The following is a 23,325-nucleotide window of genomic DNA, read 5'->3' as shown; positions in this document are numbered from 1 at the left end:
TATGCTTATGGTGTAACAGATGTACATGTACAGATGTACATGGAGGAAGCTGTTCCTCAGACCTCTTATTAGTCTGAAGGTTTACCCCAGAGAATGAAGGGCACAGATGTAAAGAGGAGGGCACTACTGGCCCATAATTTCCTGACTACTCCCTGCTCCCCCATTGTTTAGTAGAGGTCTGCAGGAGGGCAGAAAAGAGTCAATAAGGGATAAAGGATTGTTTGTGCTGACTCATGCATAAGATATGTGAAATATTCAAAGAGAAGGAGCTCTTGACCTTTTTGTATGGCCACATTACATTTAAAAATGTTTGTGCCTTCAATTTTGATATGCATTCCCAGGGCAAAATTCACACTAGCAGGGCCCAGTTTGCTTACCATCTTGCCACCAGATCCCATCTATCCTTATAAAGAGCATGGGCACTGAGGAAATATCCTTCTTTTTCATCTCATCAACCTGATGTGGCTGGCACTGGTCTTATACAACCTCGTCCTCCTCTAGAAGTCATGAACTTCTCAAGATTCCCTGGGCCTGTTCCTTCCAATTCAGTGGCCTTAAATTAAGACAGAAAAAGACAATTCCAAAGGGTCTTTTTGGGTCCTCTTGGGAACACTCTTGTGATTAGAACAGAGTTATCAAATATTTACACTTGTGGGGTTTATTTTAAAGTCCCCCCCTTTTTTTCAGATAAGATAGGAAAATAAATATTTTGCTGTGGGAAGGAAGAACTCAGAAGAAGGTGGGAGTAGGGGAATAAGTTTTAGTGCTTTGATTTTATCAGACTCATCCCATGGTTGACAAGTGTGTTCATGTGCCTGGATGGCATTCATGAAATGCCTAAAAAATTCCCCTGGCAGTGTGAAAGAGGGGGCTCTTAAGAGGGTACAGAGGTATTAGGGTCTGGGAGGAGGAGAAAAATTTGTGAGGTGTCTTCAGTCCAAGACATGTGAGCCCAGCCAATCAATGATTGTGAGCAATTTTAGGTGCTTCTAATGTCACTGTGCAAGACTCAGTCAGTTGTTGTCTGGGAACTTCTGAAGTTCCTCCAGGAGGTGCTGTGATGATTGGTTGTTACTTTATGCATCTGGGGTGAGCTCTATCATTCAGCAGTCCTCAATACCATTTCTCTGTGCCTTAACTTTTTTTGTTCTCATTGTGACCTCCCCTTGAAAACAAAACTTCTTTTCCTGACTTAAATTTGGAGGTAGTGACTTAGATCACCAGAGACGTGGTGTTGATGAAAAAGGGAAACCCCTCACCCTTGATTTTTTGCTCCCAAGTGAATGCATACTGCAGTCTTCTTACCAGCTAGGTCAGTGGTAGTACAGCCCCTGTCCCAACTTCTTTCCAGTTCAGGGGCTGTGAGATGAAACATCGGTTCTCTGAAGTAGGACATTTTTGGAGCAGGTGATGTGCAAAGTCCAGCTCTCAGGCCAGCTGGGTCTCTCTCTCCTACTGTAACAGCCCTAAGTCAACATAACAATGTACAAATGAAATCACTTCCTGGGAGTCATCATCAAGAAAGGCGTAGGTACAGCCATCAAAAAGAACAATTTCTCAACATTTGCTGCAACATGGATGTGGCTGGAGGAGATAATGCTAAGCCAAATAAGTCAAGCAGAGAAAGACAATTATCATATGGTTTCACTCATTTACGGAACATAAGAAGTAGCAAGATCCATAGGAGAAGAAAGGGAAGAAGAAGGGCGGGGGGTAAACAGAAAGGGGAATGAACCATGAGAGACTATGGACTCTGGGAAACAAACTAAGGGCTTCAGGGGGGAGGGTTTGGGGGATTGGGGTAGGCCGGTGATGGGTATTAAGGAGGGCACATATTGCATGGTGCACTGGGTGTTATATGCCAGTAATGAATCATGGAACTTTACATCAAAAACTGGGGATGTACTGTATGGTGACTAACATAGTATAATAAAGAAAATATTATTATTAAAAAAAAGAAAGGGGGAGGTAAACTTTTTTTTAAAAGATTTTATTTATTTGAGACAGAGAGTGAGAGAGCGATAGTGCATAAGAGGGGAGGAGGATCAGAGGTAGAGGGAGAAGCAGACTCTCCACTGTACAGGAAGGCTGAGCAGGGAGCCTGACATGGGGCTCAATCCCAGGACCCTGATATGAAATGAGCTAAAGGCAGATGCTTAACCAACTAAGCCACCCAGGCACCTCAGTGGGTATATAAAATTTAGTAATCTTTGTTGGGATGCCTTTTCTCCTGTATCATTGTAAACGTAGAATATTTATTGCAATCTACTTGTGGGCAGGCTAATGCTATCATATTTGGCTCTCATAACAAGCTGAGGTATGGCACTTTATCACCCACTTTTTTCAAATTCAGCCTAGATTATTGAGTCATTTGCCCAATGTCACAAAGCTGGGTAATGTAGAAAGTGGGATTGGATGCCAGACTCTTTTTATCATTTGCTTTTTGTGACATTTTCTTTGGGTGTTCTAACCAAAAAAGCCTGACTTGCATCCCTACCCACATTTGAAGGTCTTGTCCGGATCACAATGTATCACATACCTTGATCTCAGCTCAGATGCTGCATAGCTTAGATGATTCCCTGAGAATAATAAGACTTTATAAATCAAAACAAAAACAACAAAACCAACGGTGTGCTAATCTGAAAAAAGTTAAGGAGTGTTGCTACTCTACACAATGAAGAATAGAAATTTTACCAAGGAGAGTTATCGTGAGATTGTTATGGTCAAGGGCTTTGACTCATGATCTGGTGTGGTCCTCTTCATTCATTAATTTTTTTACTTGTTCCTTCAGCATTAATTGAATAGACACAACATGTGAAAATCTAGGGCTCCTTCAGCAGCCCTTTTCCCATTGACTGAGTACTTTCCAAAGAGCACTAGGGATATTGCATGGAATAAAAAGGAGCAAGTCCCTGCCCACATTGAGCTTTATTTCATAAGGGAGAAATAAACAAACAGGTGAAATTTGTAACATATTGTAAGGTAGTGCTGGTGCTATGAAGAAGAATAAAAAAGTGTAAGTAGAAAGGGAGGATATTTCAAATTGGTAGTTAGGGAAATTCTCTCTGAAGATCTGACAGTTAAGCAGAGATAAAAAAAAAAAAAAGGGGCCCACAGCTGGGCACTCTTAGCATATGCTACGTCCATGAAAATGCAAGGAGCTTGTCATGTCCACAATTACCTGGAGGTGCAATATGCAGTAGTGTGCATGACGGGAGGTTGGTAGGAAAGGAAGGAATGGAAGTAATCAGGGAACGGGTGATGTAGGACACTAGAGGATGTGGTATTTGCTTCCAAATTTATTCTAACTATGATGGAAATCACTGAAGGGAGGACATCATCTAACTTAGGCTTTGGAAGGAGTTTGGCAGAAAGATGACCATGGGGCCAATGGGGCAGGTGTAATGCACCTAAAGGTGCTTATTCAGTTGTTCATGTGAGAGATGGTAGTGGATTGGGCAAGAGCGAGAGCAACAGAGGGTGTGAGAAGAGACTAGACTCAGGATGTATCATGAAGACACATTTTCTGGGTTTGTTGACGCGCTGGAGGAAAATATCAGAGGGAGGATATAAGAATTAGATGTCGGATTTGTCCTGAGCAACTGAGTGAACGAAGTGCCATTCAAGGAGATGGGGAAGCCTATAGGAGAGTGGCCCTGGGGGTAGGGGTGAAACAAGGGAGTCACAAATCAAAAGCTCAGAAACAGGGGTGCCTGGGTGACTCAGTCAGTGTAGCGTCTGCCTTTGGCTCAGGTCATGGTCCCAGGGTCCTGGGATTGAACCAGGAGTTGGGCTCCCTGCTCAGCAGGGAGTCTGCTTCTCCCTCTTCCTCTGCCTGCTGCTCCCCCTGCTTGTGTTCTGTCAAATAAAATAAATTTAAAAATTTTTTAAAAACAGAGCTCAGAAACAGAGCTGTGAGTCTTAAGGTGTCTGTTTGAACTCAGGGTGGAGAAGCCATGTGTGCACAGTAAGTATATATATAAATATATATATATATATATATTTAATTCTTGTCTTATTGCATAAACTAAGACGTCAAGTAGCATGTATTATAGATTGGTGAAAGAGGATACTTTTGTCTTGTTCTTGATTTTAGAAAGCATTTAGTCTTTCATAATTACAAATGATATTATCTGTAGGGTTATTTTTTAGTATGAATGATGTTCATTAGGTTAAGTGAGTTATAGTCTTATTTTACTGAAAGTGTTTTTATACTGAATAGATGGTTAAGTATTATTGAAATTTTTTCCTGCATCTATTGAGATTGTCACAGGTTATTTCTTAGTACATCTGCTAATCCTATGTGTTATAATGATTGATTTCTCCCTATGTTCAAAGAGCTTTGCATTCCTGGAGAGAATCTCACTTGGTTGTTATGTATCATCCTTTTCATATATTGCTGTAATTGCATTGCCAACATTTATTGAGTATTGTTGTGCTTATATCCATGGGGGTTGCTCCTTATATCTTCTGTTGCAATTGTGTATTATTTTCTTTTGTTTGGTACTAAGGTGTAATAGTCTCATGAAATGAGTTGAAAAGCCTGTGTAGAATTAGTATTATTTCTTCTTCTCCTTCTCCTTCTTCTTCTTTTAAGAATTTATTTATTTAAGTCAAGCAGAGAAAGACAATTATCATATGGTTTCTCTCAACTATGGAACATAAGAACTAGGAAGATTGGTAGGAGAAGAAAGGGATAAAGAAAGGGGGGTTAATCAGAAAGGGGAATGAAGCATGAGAAACTATGTACTCTGAGAAACAAACTGAGGGCTTCAGAGGGGAGGTGGGTGGGGGAAAGGGATAGGCTGGTGATGGGTAGTAAGGAGGGTACGTATTGCATGGTGCACTGGGTGTTATATGCAACTAATAAATCATGGAACTTTACATCAAAAACCAGGGATTAACTGTATGGTGACTAACATAATATAATGAAAAAATATTATTATAAAAAAAAGAATTTATTTATTTAGGGGCACCTGGGTGGCTTAGTCATTGAACATCTGCCTTCGGCTCAGGGCGTGATCCCAGGGTCCTGGGATCGAGCCTTGCATCAGGCTCCTCCACTGGGACCCTGCTTCTTCCTCTCCCACTCTGCCTGCTTGTGTTCCCCCTCTTGCTGACTGTCTCTCTCTCTCTGTCAAATAAATAAACAAAATCTTAAAAAAAAATACCATGGTAATGGTATTGATGTCCCATGTTTCATTTTTTATATTGATAATTTTTGCCTTCTTTGTTTTGTTCAGTCTGACTAGAAGTTTGTCTAATTTATTGATCATTTCAAGGACTTGGCTTTTTGTTTCATACCTTCTCTCCATTGTTTTTGTTTTTTACTTCATTAATACCTGCTATAATCTTTATTATCCACTTCCTTCTTCTTGTTTCAACTTAATTTACTCTTTTCTCACTAAAATTGAGGTGAAAACATAGCTTTCTGATTTTATATCTTTCTTCTTTTCTTTTTAAAATATTTTACTTACTTGTCAGAGAGAAAGAGAGACCACACACAGCAGGGGAGAGGCAGGCAGAGGCAGAGGGAGAAGCAGGCTCCTCCCCAAGCAAGGAGCCAGACATGGGACTCAATCCCAGGACCCTGAGATCACGACCTGAGCCAAAGGCAGTTGCTTAACCGACTGAGCCACCCAGGCATCCCTCTTTCTTCTTTTCTAATTTTGACACTTAATATTATAAACTTTCTAAGCACTGCTCTAGCTTCATGATAAATTTTAATATATGACGTATTTAGTTTCATTTAGTCATTGATTTCCTTTGAGACCTGCCCCTTTGATCCTTGCATATTTAGAACTCTTTTGATTTCCAAGCATTTGGCGATACCTTTATTTTTTAAATTGAGGTATAATTGACATATAACTTTATTTTAGCTCCAGATATATCAAAAATGATTCAGTATTTGTATATATTGCAAATGATAATAAGTATAGCTGTCATCTCTCCTCTTACATAGTTACAAAATACTTTTCTTTTAATAAAGACTTTTAAGACCTATTCTGTCACAACATTAAAATACGCAATACAGTGTAAAGTACAGTCACAGTACTGCATATTACAACTCATTTATTTTACAATTGTGTCTTATATCATTAACCTCCTTAACCAATTTTACCCTCCTTACCAATTTTCACTCAACAGCCACCACCAATCTGTTCTCTGTATCTAGGAGATTGTTTTGCTTTGCTTTTTAGACTTCATATGTAGTGAGATCATATGGTATTTGTTCTTCTCTGTCTGACTTTTTTCACTTAGCTAAAGCACCAAGTTCCACCCTTGATGTTGTAAAAGCAAGAATTTATTCTTTTTCACATAATGTTTTTCATTATCTTTGGTTTAATTCCCAGAGGAGAGAACCTGGATCATACGGTAGTTCTATTTTTAATTTTTAGAGGAAACTCCATAGTGTTTTCCATAGTGGCTGCATCAATTCACATTCCCACCAACAGTGCACAAGAGTTCCCTTTCCTCCATATCTGTCCTATTGCTTATTACTTCTAGTCTTTTTGATGGTAGCCGTTCTAACAAGTGTGAGGTAATATTTCATTGTGGTTTTGATTAGGATTTCCATGAAGAGTAGGATGTTGGGGATTTTTTCATTTATTTGTAGGCCATCTGTATAAGTCTTCTTTGGAAAAAAAATGTTTTCAGATCTTCTGTGCATCTTATAGTCAGATTGAGTTGTATCAGTTTTATCAAAATATATTTTAGATGTTATACCTTATCAGATATGATTTGCAAATATTTTCTCCCATTCAGTAAGTTCACTTTTCATTTTGTTGATGATTTCTTTTGCTGTTCGGAAGCTTTCTAATTTGATGTAATTCCACTTGTTTGTTTTTGCTTTTGTTGCTTTGTTTTGGGACTCAGATACAAAAAAATCCTGGTCATGCATGACTGATTTCAAAGTCCTTGCCATATATGTTTTCTTCTAGGAGTTTTCTTTTCTTTTCTTTTTTTAAAATAATATTCATTTTGTTATATTAGTCACCATACAATACATCCCCAGTTTTTGGTGCAATGTTCCATGATTCATTACTGGCATGTAACACCCAGTGCACCACGCAATATGTGCCCTCCTTAATACCCATCACTGGACTATCCCAATACCCCACCCCCTTCCCCTCTGAAGCTCTCAGTTTTTTTTCCAGGGTCCATAGTCTCCCATGGTTCATTCCCCCTTCTGTTTACCCCCCCTTTCATTCTTCCTTCCCTTCTAGGAGTTTTCTGGTTGCAGGTCTTAAACAAGTCTTTGGTGCATTTTGAGTTAGTTTTTGCATATAATATATTAATCTAGTTTCATATTTTTGCATGTGGCTGTCCCGTATACCCAACACTTTTTGTTAAAGAGATTGTCCTTATTCTTTTGCATATTCTTGCATCCTTTGTCATAAATTAATTGACTATATATACTTGGGTTTATTTCTGGGCACTCTTTTATGTTCCATAGGTCTGTGTGTCTGTTGTTATGCCAATACCATGCTGTGTTGATTACCATAGCTTTGTGACATAGTTTGAAATCAGGACGTATGACACCTCCTGTTTGTTCTTTGTCAAGATTGCTTTGACTGCTCAAGTTCTTTCATGGTTTCTAACAAATTTTAGGATTGTTTGTTGTATTTCTGTGAAAAATGCAGGGGGATTGAATTGAACCTGTAGATTGCTTTGGGTTGAATGGATATTTTACCAATACCAATTCTTCCAATCCATGAGTACAGAATATCTTACATTCATTTGTGTCTTCTTAACTTTCTAACATCAATATCCTAGAGTTTTCAGTGCACAAGCACTTTCTTGGTTATATATATTCCTGGGGGGCACCTGGGTGGCTCAGTCGGTTAAGTATCTGACTTCAGCTCAGGTCATGATCCCAGGGTCCTGGGATCAAATCCTGCATTGGGCTCCCTGCTCAGTGGGGATCATGCTTCTCCCTCTTCCTCTGCCTGCTGCTTCCCCTACTCTTGCTTGCCTTTCTGTCAAATAAATAAATAAATAAAATCTTTAAAAAAATATTCCTGGGTATCTTATTCTTTTTTTTTTCAAAAGTAACCAAATACCTTTTGCTACAATAATAGATGTATCATTTTTATTGAAGTATAATTAATATAGAGTGTTATATTAGTTTTACATATACAATATAATGTGTCAACAATTCCATACATTAATCAGTGCTCATCACCATAAATGTACTTCTAACCCTCTTTATCGATTTTACCAATCACCCCACCTACCTCGCCTTTGGCAACCAACAGTTAGTTCTAAGTATAAAGGTCTCTTTTTTAAATCTCTTTTTTTTATTTGTTTCTTAAATTCCACATGAAAGTGAAATCATATGCTATTTGTCTGTTGAAGCCTGACTTATTTTGCTTAACATTTTACACTCTAGGTCTATTCATGTTGTTGTGAATGGCAATATCTCATTCTTTTTAATGGCTAGTATTCCTTTGCATCTATCTATATCTATATCTATCATCTATCAACTATCTATCATCTATCTATCTATCTATCATCTATCTCTATCATCTATCTGTCATCTATCTATATCATCTCTATATTTATATCTGTATTCATTCACCTATGGATGACATTTTGTTTATTTCTTTTTTTTAAAAGATTTTATTTTTATTTATTTGACAGAGATAGAGACAGCCAGCGAGAGAGGGAACACAAGCAGGGGGAGTAGGAGAGGAAGAAGCAGGCTCATAGCGGAGGAGCCTGATGTTGGGCTCGATCCCGTAACGCCGGGATCACGCCCTGAGCCGAAGGCAGACGTTTAACGACTGTGCCACTCAGGCACCCCAACATCTTGTTTATTTCTGACTCAGTTGTAATTGGGATTGTTTCCTTAATTTGTCTTTCAGCTAGTTCATTTTTGGTTTATAGAATTGCAACAGATTTTTGTATACTCATTTCATATCTTCAAACTTCACTAAATTTGTTTATTAGTTCTAACAGTTTGTGGTAGTATCTTTAGGGTTTGCTTTGTGCGTGTGTGTGTGTGTGTGTGTGTGTGTGTGTGTGGTTAGAATGCCTTTTATATCTTTTTCTTGCCTGATTGCTATGGCCTGAACTTCCAGTACTATTTTGAATAGAATTGGGTGAGTAGGTATCCTTGTCTTGTTCCTGACCTCAGAGCAAAAAAGATTTCCACTTTTCACCATTGAGTATGATGCTAGCTATGGACTTGTCCTATACGGCTCTTATTATAATGAGTTACCTTCCTTGTACACACACTTTGTTGAACATTTTTATCGTGAAAAGGCATTTAATTTTGTCAAATGCTTTTTCTGCTTCAACTGAGATGATCTTATGATTTTTATCCTTTATTCTGTTTATGTGCTATATTATATACATTAATTTGCTCATGTGAAATTATGCTTGCATTCCAGGGATAAAAACCACTTGATCCTGATGTATGATCCTCTTGATATGCTGTTGAATTAGGTTGTCTAGAATTTTGTTGAAAATATTCACATCTATACTCATTGAGGATATTGCCCTGAATTTTTTTTTCTGCTTCTGGTGTTCTTATATACTTTTTGTCCTGGAGTAACACTGGCTTTGTAAAATCAGATTGGACATGTTTCCTCCTATTCACTTTCTTACAAGATATTCAATTTCTCACAATCCCAACAACACTGGCCTTGTAAAATCAGATTGGACATGTTTCCTGCTATACAATTTCTTACAATGTTTGGTAGAATTCACAAGTGAAGCATTCTAGTCCTGGGCTATTCTTTCTTGAGGGTCTTGATTACTGATTCAATGTCCTCATCATTATCTGTATGTTTACATTATTAAAGTCATTTTGTCTAGCTGAAGATTTGTGCATTTTGTTTATTCTTAAGAAAAAACTAGCCCTTACTTTCATCAATATTTTCTATTGTTTTTATCTCTAATTCCTTTAATTCTCTTCTGATGTTGATTTCCTTCCTCCTGCTTGCTTGCTTTAGGCTTAGTTTTTCTTCTTTTTCTATTTTTTGAGGTATAAAGTTAGGTTATTTATTTGAGATGTTTCTTTTTTTCTTAAAAATCTAGGGATTTATCACTCTTAAATTCTCTCCTTGAACAGCTTCTGTTGCAACCTGTACATTTTGGTATGTTGTGTATTCATTTTTGTTTGCTTCAAGATATTTTTTATTTCTTTGTTCCTTAGGAGCATGTCATTTAGTCTGCACATATTTGTGAATTTGCTAGTTTTCCTTGTTATGATTTCTAGTGCCAACCCTTTTTTTAAAAAAGTTGCTTGGCACGATTTCAACCTTCTCAAATTTGTTAAGACTTGTTTTGTAACCTAACATATAAGATCTACATGGAAAATATATATTTAATCAAGAAAAATGTGTATTCTGCTGCCCTTGGATTGAATGTTGTCTGGTAGGTTCACTGGATCTATCGTTCAAGTTCAATTTTCTCTGACTGGTTTTCTGTCTGGATGATTCACTCATTGTTGAAAGGGTGCTATTGAAGGCCTCTGATGTTGTTGCATTGTTGTCTATTTTATCCTTAAAATTGTTTGTTTTTTTTAATATATTATGTGCTCCAATTTTGGGTAACTATTTTTATTTATTTTTTTTTTATTATAATAATTTTATTATGTTATGTTAGTCACCATACAGTACACCCTTAGTTTTTGATGTAATGTTCCATGATTCATTATTTTTGTATAACACCCAGTGCACCATGCAATATGTGCCCTCTAATACCCAACAGGATATTGGGCCTATCCCAATCCCCAACCCCCTCCCCTCTGAAGCCTTCAGTTTGTTTCCCAGAGTCTATAGTCTCTCGTGGTTCATTCCCCCTTCTGTTTACCCCCCCCTTCATTCTTCCCTTCCTTCTTCTACCGATCTTCCTGCTATTTCTTATGTTCCATAAATGATTGAAACCATATGATAATTGTGCTTCTCTGCTTGACTTATTTCACTTAGCATAATCTCCTCCAGTCCCGTCCATGTTGCTGCAAATGTTGGGTAATCGTTCTTTCTGATGGCCGAGTAACATTCCATATGGACCACATCTTCTTTTTTTTTTATTTTTTTTTTAATTTTATTTTATTATATTATGCTAATCACCATACAGTACATCCCCAGATTCCGATGTAAAGTTTGATGCTTCATTAGTTGCGTATAACACCCAGTGCACCATGCAATACGTGCCCTCCTTACTACCCATCACCAGTCTATCCCATTCCCCCACCCCCTCCCCTCTGAAGTCTTCAGTTTGTTTCTCATAGTCCATAGTCTCTCATGTTTCATTCCCCCTTCTGATTACCCCCCTTTTCTTTATCCCTTTCTTCCCCTACCGATCATCCTAGTTCTTATGTTCCATAGATGAGAGAAATCATATGATAATTGTCTTTCTCTGCTTGACTTATTTCACTTAGCATTATCTCCTCCAGTGCCGTCCATGTTGCAGCAAATGTTGAGAATTCGTTCTTTCTGATAGCTGAGTAATATTCCATTGTATATATGGACCACATCTTCTTAATCTAGTCATCTGTTGAAGGGCATCTCGGCTCCTTCCACAATTTAGCTGTTGTGGACAATGCTGCTATGAACATTGGGGTGCATATGGCCCTTCTCTTTACTACGTCTGTATCTTTGGGGTAAACACCCAGTAGTGCAATGGCTGGGTCATAGGGTAGTTCAATTTTTAACTTTTTAAGGGACCTCCACACTGTTTTCCAGAGTGGCTGTACCAACTTGCATTCCCACCAACAATGTAGGAGGGATCCCCTTTCTCCACATCCTCTCCAACAATTGTTGTTTCTTGCCTTGTCTATCTTTGCCATTCTAACTGGCGCCTTCCCACCAACAGTGTAGAAAAAATGAACTTGTGGGACCCCATCAAGATAAAAGCTTCTGCACAGCCAAGGAAACAGTCAACAAAACTAAGAAGCAGCCCATGGAATGGGAGAAGATATTTGCAAATGACACTACAGATAAAAGACTGGTATCCAAGGTCTACAAAGAACTTCTCAGACTCAATACACGAGAAACAAATAATCAAATCAAAAAATGGGCAGAAGATATGAACAGACACTTTTCCAATGAAGACATACAAATGGCTAACAGACACATGAAAAAATGTTCAAAATCATTAGCCATCAGGGAAATTCAAATCAAAACCACACTGAGGTACCACCTTACACCAGTTAGAATGGCAAATTTGAGAAGGCAGGAAACAACAAATGTTGGAGAGGATGTGGAAACTGGGTAACTATTTTTATTTTGTTTTAGATTTTTATTTAAATTCTCATTAGTTAACATATAGTTTAATTTTGGCTTAGGAGTAAAATTTATTGGTTCATCACTTACATTTAACCCCCAATGGTCATCATAACAAGTGCCTCTTTAATACCTATCACCCATTTGGCCAATCACTCACCCATTTACCTTCACCAACCCTCAGTTTGTTCTTTATTTTTAAGAATCTTTCATGGTTTGTTCCGCCTCTCTCTTTTTATTCCTCCCCATATGTTTATTTGTTTTGTTTCTTAAATTCCACATATGAGTGAAATACATGGTATTTGTGTTTCTCTGACTGACTTATTTCACTTCAAATAATACACGTGGCAAGATTTCATTTTTTTTGATGGCTAAGTATAATGTGTGTATGTTTGTGTGTTTGTGTGTGTGTGTGTGTGTGTATATATTCAACCATTGTACATATATACCACATCTTCTTTATCCATTCATCAACCAATGGACATTTGGGCTCTCTCCATAGTTTGGCTATTGTTGATAATGCTGCTATAAACATCAGGGTGCATATACCCCTAGGAATTTGTATTTTTGTATCCTTTGGGTAAGTACTAGTGGAATTTCTGGGTCATAGGGTGGTTCTACTTATTCTTTTTGAGGAACCTCCATACTGTTTTCCAGAGTAGGTGCACTAGTTTGCATTCCCACCAGTAGTGTAAGAGGATTCTCCTTTCTCTGCATCCATTGTTTCCTGTGTTGTTAATTTTAGCCATTCTGTCAAGTTTGAGGTTGTATCTCCTCATGGGTTTGATTTGTGTTTCCCTGATAATGAGTGATGTTGAATATCTTTTCATGTATCTGTTAGTCATCTGGATGTCTCCTTTGGAAAAGTGTCTATTGTCTTCTGCTCATTTATGGATTATTTGTTTTTGGGTGTTGGTTTTGGTAAGTTCTTTCTAGATTTTGGATGCTAACCCTTTATCAGATGTCATTTGCAAATATATTCTCCCATTCTGTAGACTGACTTTTAGTTTTGTTGATTTTTTCCTTTGCTGTGCAGAAGCTTTTTATCTTGATGAAGTCCCAACAGTGCATTTTTGCTTTTGTTTCCCTTGCTTCCAGAAAGGAGTCTAGTAAGAAGCTGCTATGGCCAAGGTCAAAGATGTCACTCCATGTGGTCTCCTCAAGAATTCTGATGGTTTCCTATTTCATGTTTAGGTCTCTCATCCATTTTGAATTTAATTTTGTGTATGGGTGTAAGAAGGTGGGCTCTCTTCACAGTTTGGTTTTGTGGACATTGTTGCTATAAACATTGGGGTGCAGGTGTCCCTTCGGATCACTACATTTGCAGTGCAATTGCTGGGTTATAGGGTAACTCTATTTTAAACTTCTTGTAGAACATCTGTAGTGTTTTCCACAGTGGCTCTACTAAGCTTGCATTCCCACCAGCAGTTTAAGAGGGTTCATTCCCCTTTCTCCACATGCTCACCAACATTTGTTGCTTCCTGTCTTGTTAATTTTAGCCATTCTGACTGGTGTGAAATGGTATCTCACTGTGGTTTTGATTTGTCTTTCCCTGATGACAAGTGATATGGACCGTTTTTTCATGTGTCTGTTGGACCTGTGTATGTGTTCTTTGGAGAAATGTCTGTTCATGTCCTTCTGTCCATTACTTGACTGGATTATTTGTTTTTTAGGTGTTGAGTTGGTGAGTTCTTTATAGATTTGAATGCTAGCCCTTTATCAGTAATGTCATTTGCAAATATCCTCTTCCAATCCATAGGTTGTATTTCAGTTTTGTTGACTGTTTCCTTGTCTGTGTAGAAGCTTTTTGTCTTGATGAAGTCTCAAAAGTTCATTTTTGCTTTTGTTTCTCTTGCCTTTAGAGATGTGTCATGAAAGAAGTTGCTGTAGCACATGTCAACAAGGTTACAGCCAACGTTCTCCTCTATGATTTTAATGGATTCCTGTTTCACATCGAGGTCTTTCATCCATTTGGAGTTTATCTTTGTGTGTGGTGTGAGAGAGTGGTCAAGTTTCATTGTTTTGCATATAGCTGTCCAATTTTTCCAGCACCATTTATTGAAGAGACTGTCTTTTTTCCACTGGATGTTTTTTCCTGCTTTGCCAAAGATGAGTTGCCCAAAGAGCTGAGGGGTCCATTTCTGGGTTCTCTATTCTGTTCCATTGGTCTATGTGTCTGTTTTTGTGCCAGTACCATGCTGTCTTTGTGATCACAGCTTTGTAGTATAGCTTGAAATCTGTCAACGTGATGCCCCCAGCTTTGTTTTTCCTTTTCAACAATTCCTTGGTGATTCAGGGCCTTTCCTGGTTCCACACAAACTTAAGGACTGTTTGTTCCAATTCTTTGAAAAAATGTCATTGGTATTTTGATTGGGATGTCATTGAAAGAGTAGATTGCTCTGGGTAGCAGACATTTTACCTATGTTAATTCTTCCGATCCTTGAGCATGGAATATTTTTCCATCTTTTTGTGTCTTCTTCAATGTCTTTCAATAGTGATTTGTAGTTTCTAGAATATAGATCCTGTATGTCTCTGGTTAAGTTAATTCCGAGATAATGTATGATTTTTGGTGCTATTGTAAATGGAATGGATTCCCTAATTTCTCTTTCTTCAGTCTCATTGTTCATGTATGAAACTGCAACTGATTTCTTAGCATTGATTTTGTATCCCGCCACATTACTGAATTGCTTTATAAGTTCTAGTAGTTCGGGAGTGGAGTCTTTTGGGTTTTCCATATAGAGTATCATGTCATGTGCAAAGAGAGACAGTTTGACTTCTTTGCTGATTTGAGTACCTTATATCTCTTTTTGTTGTCTGATTACTGTTGCAAGGACTTCTAGTACTATGTTGAATAATAATAGCGAGAGTGGGCATCCTTGTTGTGTTCCTGATCTTAAGGGAAAGGCTTTCAGCTTTTCCCCATTGAGAATGATATTTGCTGTAGGCTTTTCATAGATGGTTTTTATGAAATTAGGGAAGGTACCCTCTCTCCCTACACTCTGAAGGATTTTAATCAGGATAGGATGCTGTATTTTGTCAAATGCTTTTTCTGCATCTATTGAGTGGATCATATGGTTCTTGACTCTCTTCTTGTTGATATGATCTGTCACCCTGATTGATTTGCGAATGTTGAACCACCCTTGCATCCCAGGGATGAATCCCACTTGGTCTTGATGGATAATCCTTTTAATGTACTGTTGGATCCTATTATCTAGGAATCTTGTTGAGAATTTTGGCATCCATATTCATCAGGGATATCGGTCTGTAATTCTCCTTTTGGATGGGGTCTTTGCCTGGTTTGGGAATCAAGGTAATCCTGGCCTCATAGAATGAGTTTGGTAGTTTTCCTTCTATTTCTATTTTTGTGAAATATCTTCAGGAGAATAGGTGTTATTTCTTCTTTGAATGTTTGGTAGAATCCCCTGGGGAATCTATTAAGCCCTGGACTCTTGTTTTTGGGGAGGTTTTTGATCACTTCTTCAATCTCCTCATGATACCAGTCTGTTTAGGTAATCAGTTTCTTCCTGTTTCAGTCTTGGTAGTTTGTAGGTTTCCAGGGAGACATCCATTTCTTCCAGGCTGTTTAATTTATTGGCATAGAGTTGCTGATAATAGTTTCTAATGATTGTTTCTATTTCTTTGGTGTTGGTCATGATCTCTCCCCTTTCATTCGTAATTTTATTAATTTGGGTCCTTCCTCTATTCTTTTAAGTAAGTCTGGCCAGTGGCTTATCAATCTTATTTATTCTTTCAAAGAACCAGCTTCTAGTTCTGTTGATCTGCTCTACTGTGCTCCTGGTTTCTAATTCATTGATCTCTGCTCTAATCTTGATCAACTGCTTTCTCGTGCATGGGTTAGGCCTGTTCTTCTGTTCCTGCTCCAGCTTCTTGAGGTGAGAATATAAAAACTGCATTTTAGATTTTTCACTTCTTTTGAGTGAGGCTTGGATGGCTATGTATTTTCCCCTTAGGAATGCCTTTGCAGTGTGCCATAGGTTTTGGACCAATATGTTTACATTCTCGTTGGTCTCTACAAATTGTTTAAACTGATTTTTTAATTTCCTGTTTTACCCAATCATTCTTGAGCAGGATGGTTATTAGTTTCCAAGTGTTTGAGTTTCTTCCAAATTTTTCCTTCTGATTGAGTTCCAGTTTCAAAGCACTGTGGTCTGAGAATATGCAGGGAATATTCTCAGTGTTTTGGGACCGGTTGACACCTGTTTTGTGACCCAGAGCATGGTCTATTCTGGAGAAACTTCCATGTGCATTCAAAAAGAATGAATATTCTGTTTTTCTGGGGTGTAGTGTTCTATATGTATCTATGAGGTCCATCTGGTCAAGTATATCATTCAAAGCTCTTCTTTCTTTGTTGATTTTCTGCTTGAGTGATCTGTCTATTGCTGAAAGCGGAGTGTTGTGGTCCCCTACTATTAATGTATTATTATCTTTATGTCTCTTTATTCTGGTTAAGAGTTGTCTTGTGTATGAAGCTGCTCCCCTGTTAGGGGCATAGATATTTATAATTGTCATATCCACTTGTCGGATACACCCTTTAAGAATAATACAGTGTCCTTCTGTATCTCTAACTACAGTCTTTAGTTTAAAATCTAATCTGTCTGATATGAGAATTGCTACCCTGGTTTTCTTTTGAGGTCTGTTGGCATGAAAAATGATTCTCCTTCCCTTCACTTTCAGTCTGGATGTATCTTTGATGAGGGAACTGAAGGCAAGCTGAGGACAAAGGAGAAGCTGACACCCTGCAACCCCCTCCCCCTGTAATTTATGCAACACTCCTCAGGCACTCCTGGCTGCCCTAAAGGACAAAGAAACAGTTAACCTATAGATACCACAATCTTGCAAAACTTGAGTCTCCCTCAGTTTACAAACGTCTTAGCAGTTTACAAGAACAAATCTATCAGTAACCTAGCTTCCAGAAGGGAATCTATTTAGACACAATTAAGTTTCCTTATTACCTACAGCCCAGTGACAAGTCCTTGAAACAGGCACAGTGACATTCCTCTAGGAACTCAGCTGCCTTGATGTTAATACTTTGCTAAGAGCCAAAGGCAGTCCTAGCCTGATCCCTTCCCCTCCACCAAGACCCCGTAAGTCTACTTTAACATAAAAATTCCTTTGGGGGGCGCCTGGGTGGCACAGCAGTTAAGCGTCTGCCTTCAGCTCAGGGCGTGATCCCGGCATTGTGGGATCCAGCCCCACATCAAGCTCTTCCGCTATGAGCCTGCTTCTTCCTCTCCCACTCTCCCTGCTTGTGTTCCCTCTCTCACTGGCTGTCTCTATCTCTGTCAAATAAATAAATAAATCTTTTAAAAAAAATTCCTTTGGAAACTTCCTTTATCTCTACCCCCCCCCAGATATATGTTGGCAATCATACCCCAAGCATATGGCCCACCAATATACATCTGAAGGGTCTCATGACTCAGGTTTCATTAGACGGTAATAAATGACTCTTTCCCAAAAACAGCTAGCCCCTTCAAGGTCCTAGAAACCTTGCTTCCAAAATTCCTTAGAGACTTATGCTATTCCTAACCCCCTCCCAACTTGAGGGTATATAATGGGCCATTCCTCACAAGCCCGGTGTGGCAGCTCTTTCGGCCCACAGGTCCTGTCCCCTGTTTTAATAAACCAATATTTTTCACCAGAGATGCCTCAAGAATTCTTTCTTGGTCATCAGCTCCAGACTCCACCCCACTGAAACTCACCTGTATTCCACAACCTCATCATCTTTAGGTTCAGAATGAGTCTCTTGGAGACAACATATGGATGGGTCTTGTCTTTTTATCCAATCTGCAACCCTGTGGCCTTTTATGGGAGCATTTAGGCAATTCACATTGAGAGTGATTATTGAGAGATATGACTTTAATGTCGTGTTGCCTGTGAAGTCTTTGTTTCTATAGATTATAAATTTCTGTTCTGTATCATTCTTGGGGTCTTTTTACTTTTATAGAACCCCCCTTAATATTTGTTGTAGGGCTGCCTTGGTGGTCACTTATTCTTTCAGTTTCTGCCAGTCTTGGAAGGTCTTTGTCTCTCCATCCACTCTGAATGACAGCCTTGCTGGATAAAGGATCCTTGGCTGCATGTTCTTCTCACTTAGTGCTCTGAATATGTCTTGCCAGCTTTTTCTGGCTTGTCAGGTCTCTGTAGACAGGTCTGATGTTATTCTGATGTTCCTCCCTCTGTAGGTGAGGATTCTCTTCCCCCAGGCTGCTTTCAAGATTGTATCCTTGGATCTAATATTTGTGAATTGTACTATTATTTGAAATGGTGTTGGTCTGCTCTCATTGACCTTGGGAGGGGTCTTCTCTGTCTCTTGGACATGAATCCTCCTCTCCTTCACCAGATTAGGGATGTTCTCCACTACAATTTGTTTCAATATCTCTTCTAGACCTCTTTCTTTCTCCACCCCCTTGGGGATGCCAATGATTCTGACATTGGAATGTTTCATTGAGTCAGTAATCTCCCATAATCTACATTCTTGAGATTGGATTTTTGAAGCGAAGTTCCCATTTTTTCCTTCTTTTCTATCATCCCATCTTCCATCTCACTAATTTGCTTTTCTGCCTCATTTTCCCTGGCCGTCAGAGCATCCAGTTTAGACGGCATTGGATTCATAGCATTTTTCATATCTGCCAGATTCACTCTCATTTCTGCCCTTAGAGAGTCTATATTCTCTTTAATATTTTCGTGAATATTTTTTTCAAGCCTACACCTCATCTTGAACATTGTTACTCTGAATTCCATTTCTGACAATTTGGTTATATCCATATCCATCAGTTTTGTGGCAGAGGCCACAGTCTGTTTCTTTCCTTTGTTGGGGGTTCCTCCTCCTTGTCATTCTGATGAGGTGGGGTTGCAGGGATGTACAGAGCCCAGATTATTGAACCAGGACCCAAGCAATGTGCACTTGTTTTATGGGACATTAGGGATGTGGGCTTCTTGGGTTTTTTTGCCTGCCCTCTGGGAGAGGGGCCTGCCACACTGATACTCAGGCAACCCTGTTTGGATTGAGTAGCCCTGTCCCCTGTGGAGACAGGGGGATGGGCACAGTGAGAACCAGTTTCTCTGGACTTTTGTTCTCTGGTGGCTTTCCCTGGTGGTTTTCCATGACTCTTCTGAGAGTCAGAGCAGCAGTGGCTGTATCCAAGCCTCTGTCTCAGAACAGAGAGATCGCAGTCTGCTCTTCACTGAGTTCTCCTGGCCACTCTAACTCCATTTCTGTCGTTGATGCTAAGAATCCCTCAGCATCCCGGGTTGTGTACCCCAGAGCTGTTCTCCCAGTTCTCACTTCCTGGGCCAGCATGTCTCTGTCCTTTGTGTTTCTAACACTGCAAGCCACCCCAGTTCCTGTGTGTGCTCCTGAGCTCCCAGTTTCAATCTGGTCTGCATGCACATTCTGGAGCTCTGGTTTTCAGTCTGGTCCTGCACCCGCCCCTGAGATCCCAGTTTCAGTCTGTTTCACACACTCCTGAACTCCCAGTTTCAGTCTGGTTCACTCCCATGTTCCCAAACTCCCTGTTTCAGTCTGCTTTCCCGTGGCTACCAGTCCTCAAGTCCAGCCCGCTCCCCAGCGCAGGAGGCTTCTGCTTCCCGGTGCCCAAGCCAGTGGTCATTTTTCTACAAGTAGACTCACAGCATTTCTTTTCTCAGATCTCTTATTGTTTTCTCAGGTGTTCAGAATGATTTGATAACTATCTGGATGTATTCAAGGGATGAGAAAAATGTAGGGCTACCCTCCTCCTCTGCCATCTTAACTCTAATTATACTGGAATTTTTAAAAATTATGAATAAATAAATAAAATTTTTAAAAATCTGCTTTGTTAAACTACCCATTAGGTTAGATTAATTTATTTTGTTTTGCTTTGTACTTCTATAAATGTTGGGTCTTTTCTTTATACAGTTATATATCTATGTAAAACATTTGCATAGTTTCAATGAAAATAAATTGCATTAAGTGAAATCTAGCTCTTACCACTGCCTCTCCACCCAGTATCATCACTTCCCCTGAAGGTAATTTAATTTTACTCCTAAAGTTTTCTCATGTTCAATTAAGAATATATGCAAATATATATTTATGTTTTGAACTGTCTTAGGTCATCAGTAACATATTATACACATAATTCTCCATCTTAGTTTTTGCATTGAACAATAAACAATATATCCTGGAGATGAGAGCATAACAATATATACGGTATTACTCACTCCTTTGTATAGTTGTCAAGTCATCTATCTTGTGGCTATAACATTTCCTATTGAAGAACATTTCAACTTAGTGTTTTCCCATTTCAAATAGTGCTGCAATTAATATCTTTATATATATATATATTTTAAATTATGTATATATATTTAAAAATTATATATATATATATATATATGTTTTTTTTCCAGTTTATTTGTTCCAATTTATTTGTTCCTTCCCCCCAGCTTATTTAGGTAAAAATGACAGATAAAATCATATATATTTAAAGTGCACAAGGTGATGATGTGATATAATTGTACATTTTGTGAAATGATTACCACAATCAGGTTAATTAATACATCCATCACCTCACATATTTACCTTTTGTGCATGTGTGGTAGGAATGCTTAGGACCTACGCTGCTAGCAAATTTCAAGTATATGAAACAGTATTATTAACTATCATCACATTCATCTTATAACTGAAAGCTTATACTCTTTCAATAGCATTACACATTTTCCCCACATTCCAACCCCTGCCAACCAACAATCTACTCTCAATTTTTATGGCCCAGATTCCTCAAAGTGGGATCGCTGTGGCAAAGCGTAAATGTATGTGTAATTTCCCTAGAGATGGTGTAATTCACCACATTATAGGATATATCATTTCTGCAATCACCAGCATTGTATGACAACACGATTTTTCTACAGTTTCACGAAACTTTGCAATTTCCCCTAATCTAATAGGGGATAAATAATATCTTAGTGTAGATGCCATTTCTAATTTGCATTTCCCTTATTAGATGAAGGATTGGATATGTTTAAGGACGTTTTGCATTTTTTAAAAATTTCCATGTAGTAATCACAATCCTCTTGTCTCTTATTCCCTAACCTTTGAAGTTTAGGCACAAAATATACTGCTCGTAAGCAAGGACCGTCTAGACCTGCAATATGCAAACCCTTTGACTATGCTTCCATCTTATGCACTTATCTTTCTCACAGATGTCCCAGATAATGATTTTTCCTAGCTAATGTTTCTCTTTCATTTCCCATGACACATGTTCATCTCACTATCTTTTATGTTTTCTAAATACAATGATAACACTAGAAAGAACAAGAAGGATATCAGTGAACGTTAATTGATAATCTATTAATGATCAGAATGCATGCATTCATGAATGAAAGCAAATGTTTTGGAGAGGAAAATAGTGGCAGAGTGGGAGGACCCTAGGCTCATCTTGACCCACAAACACAACTAGATAACTATCAAATCATCTTAAATACATGATGAAATAGACCATGAAGACTACAGAACAAATTCCATGACTAAAAGAGAGAAGAGGCCACATCGAAGAAGGCAGGATGTGCAGAGCCATGGTTTAGGGGAGAAAGAGATCATGGGTGCTGTGGAGGGGAGGGAGGCATGGTCAGAGAGAAGGACAAGAGAGATTGGAGCACACAGGTAACCCAAAAGGAAAACATTTCCATAAGGCCATTGGCATGGGGAATAAGAGGGTCTGAATGTCATGAGTTCTTGAAACTGGTAGGGCTTAAAGCCTGGAATTTTAAGGGTCACTGGGCTTAGCTGGGTTAGAGCCCAGTGTGCACTGCACTGCTCCTTGTGAGAACACAGGCAAACAACCCCAGTACAGACAGTGGAAACAGTGATCTAAATAGTACCTGGGGCACATAGTGGGGAGATGATTCAATCTTCTCAGACCAGTCCCTGAGAGACAGCATCATGGAGGCATCTTCCTGGGAACAAAGGAAGTGGCCAGTGCCATTTCCCTCCCGCATCTTCTTTATAAACACAGAGCCACCTGCAGGAAACAGCAGAGTGCAAACACTGGCTGCTTAACTTGCATACACCAAGCCCCACCCCTCTGAGCTCCAGTGGCAATGCCCTTCTTAGTCAGGCTTCTGTCAGACATGACAGGTTTCCATCAGAATGACAGGCTCCTTCTCCAGAAGACCAGCACAAATCCCTGCCCACACCACATCTCCCACCAACCAGAGAGTTCTGCAGGTCTTCAGTTCTCAGAGAGGTGGTGTTAGGTCTCATTTCACAAGAAGACCTGAGCACACTTAGTTAAAATTCAGGACATTCAGAACAAGGCCCAAACACTGCCTACTGCAGGCTAGGAGAGCCTCTACAGACAATTGGTCTGAAGGAGAGAGCAACCAAAATACAAGAGCAGGGTGCATGCAGCACACACCAGAGACACTCCCTAAAACTGCACCACTTCTTTACACCGTACACAAAAATAAATAGAAAAATGGATTAAAGAATTAAATGTGAGACCTAGAACCATAAAAATCCTAGAAGAGAACACACACAATAACTTCTCTGATATTGGCTTTAGCAACATCATTCTAGAAGAATCTCCTGAGACAAAAAAAAAAAAAAGCAAAAATAAACTATTAGGAGTACATCAAAACAAAAATGTCTTCACAGTGAAAGAAACAGCCAAGAAAAGTAAAAGGCAACCTCTGGAATGGAACAAGATATTTGCAAATGACATACCTGATAAATGGTTAGTGTCCAAAATATATAAAGAATTTACACAATTCAACATACAAATAACATATAACATAAAAATGGGCAGAGGACATGAATAAATATTTTTCCGGATATTAAAGGAAAGGTTTCCAGCTTTTCCTCATTGAGAATGATATTTGCTGTAGGCTTTTCATAGATGGCTTTATTAAAATGAGGAATGTACCCCCTATCCCTACACTCGAAAGGGTTTTAATCAGGAGAGGATACTGTATTTTGTTAAATGCTTTTTCTGCATCTATTGAGTGGATCATATGGTTCTTGACTCTTTTCTTGTTGATATGATCTATCACCCTGATTGATTTGCGAATGTTGAACCACCCTTGCATCCCAGGT

At 38.8% G+C, this 23,325-nt stretch overlaps 1 long non-coding RNA gene across 1 annotated transcript; it reads right to left on the bottom strand.

Annotated features, from left to right (window-relative positions):
• Positions 1 to 317: 317 nt before the first annotated feature.
• Positions 318 to 22,250, bottom strand: LOC117800768. Its single transcript, XR_004623161.1, has 3 exons — positions 22,113 to 22,250; positions 1,306 to 1,466; positions 318 to 553 (listed from the first exon to the last, which is right to left on the bottom strand). It is a non-coding gene; the product is annotated as an uncharacterized LOC117800768 (long non-coding RNA).
• Positions 22,251 to 23,325: the final 1,075 nt, after the last annotated feature.

Source organism: Ailuropoda melanoleuca, unplaced genomic scaffold (assembly GCF_002007445.2).
Source record: "Ailuropoda melanoleuca isolate Jingjing unplaced genomic scaffold, ASM200744v2 unplaced-scaffold7766, whole genome shotgun sequence".
In the NCBI taxonomy this organism is placed as follows: domain Eukaryota; kingdom Metazoa; phylum Chordata; class Mammalia; order Carnivora; family Ursidae; genus Ailuropoda; species Ailuropoda melanoleuca.
The sequence above is the reverse complement of the archived record's forward strand: the minus strand, read 5'-3'. Positions and strand labels throughout refer to the sequence as shown.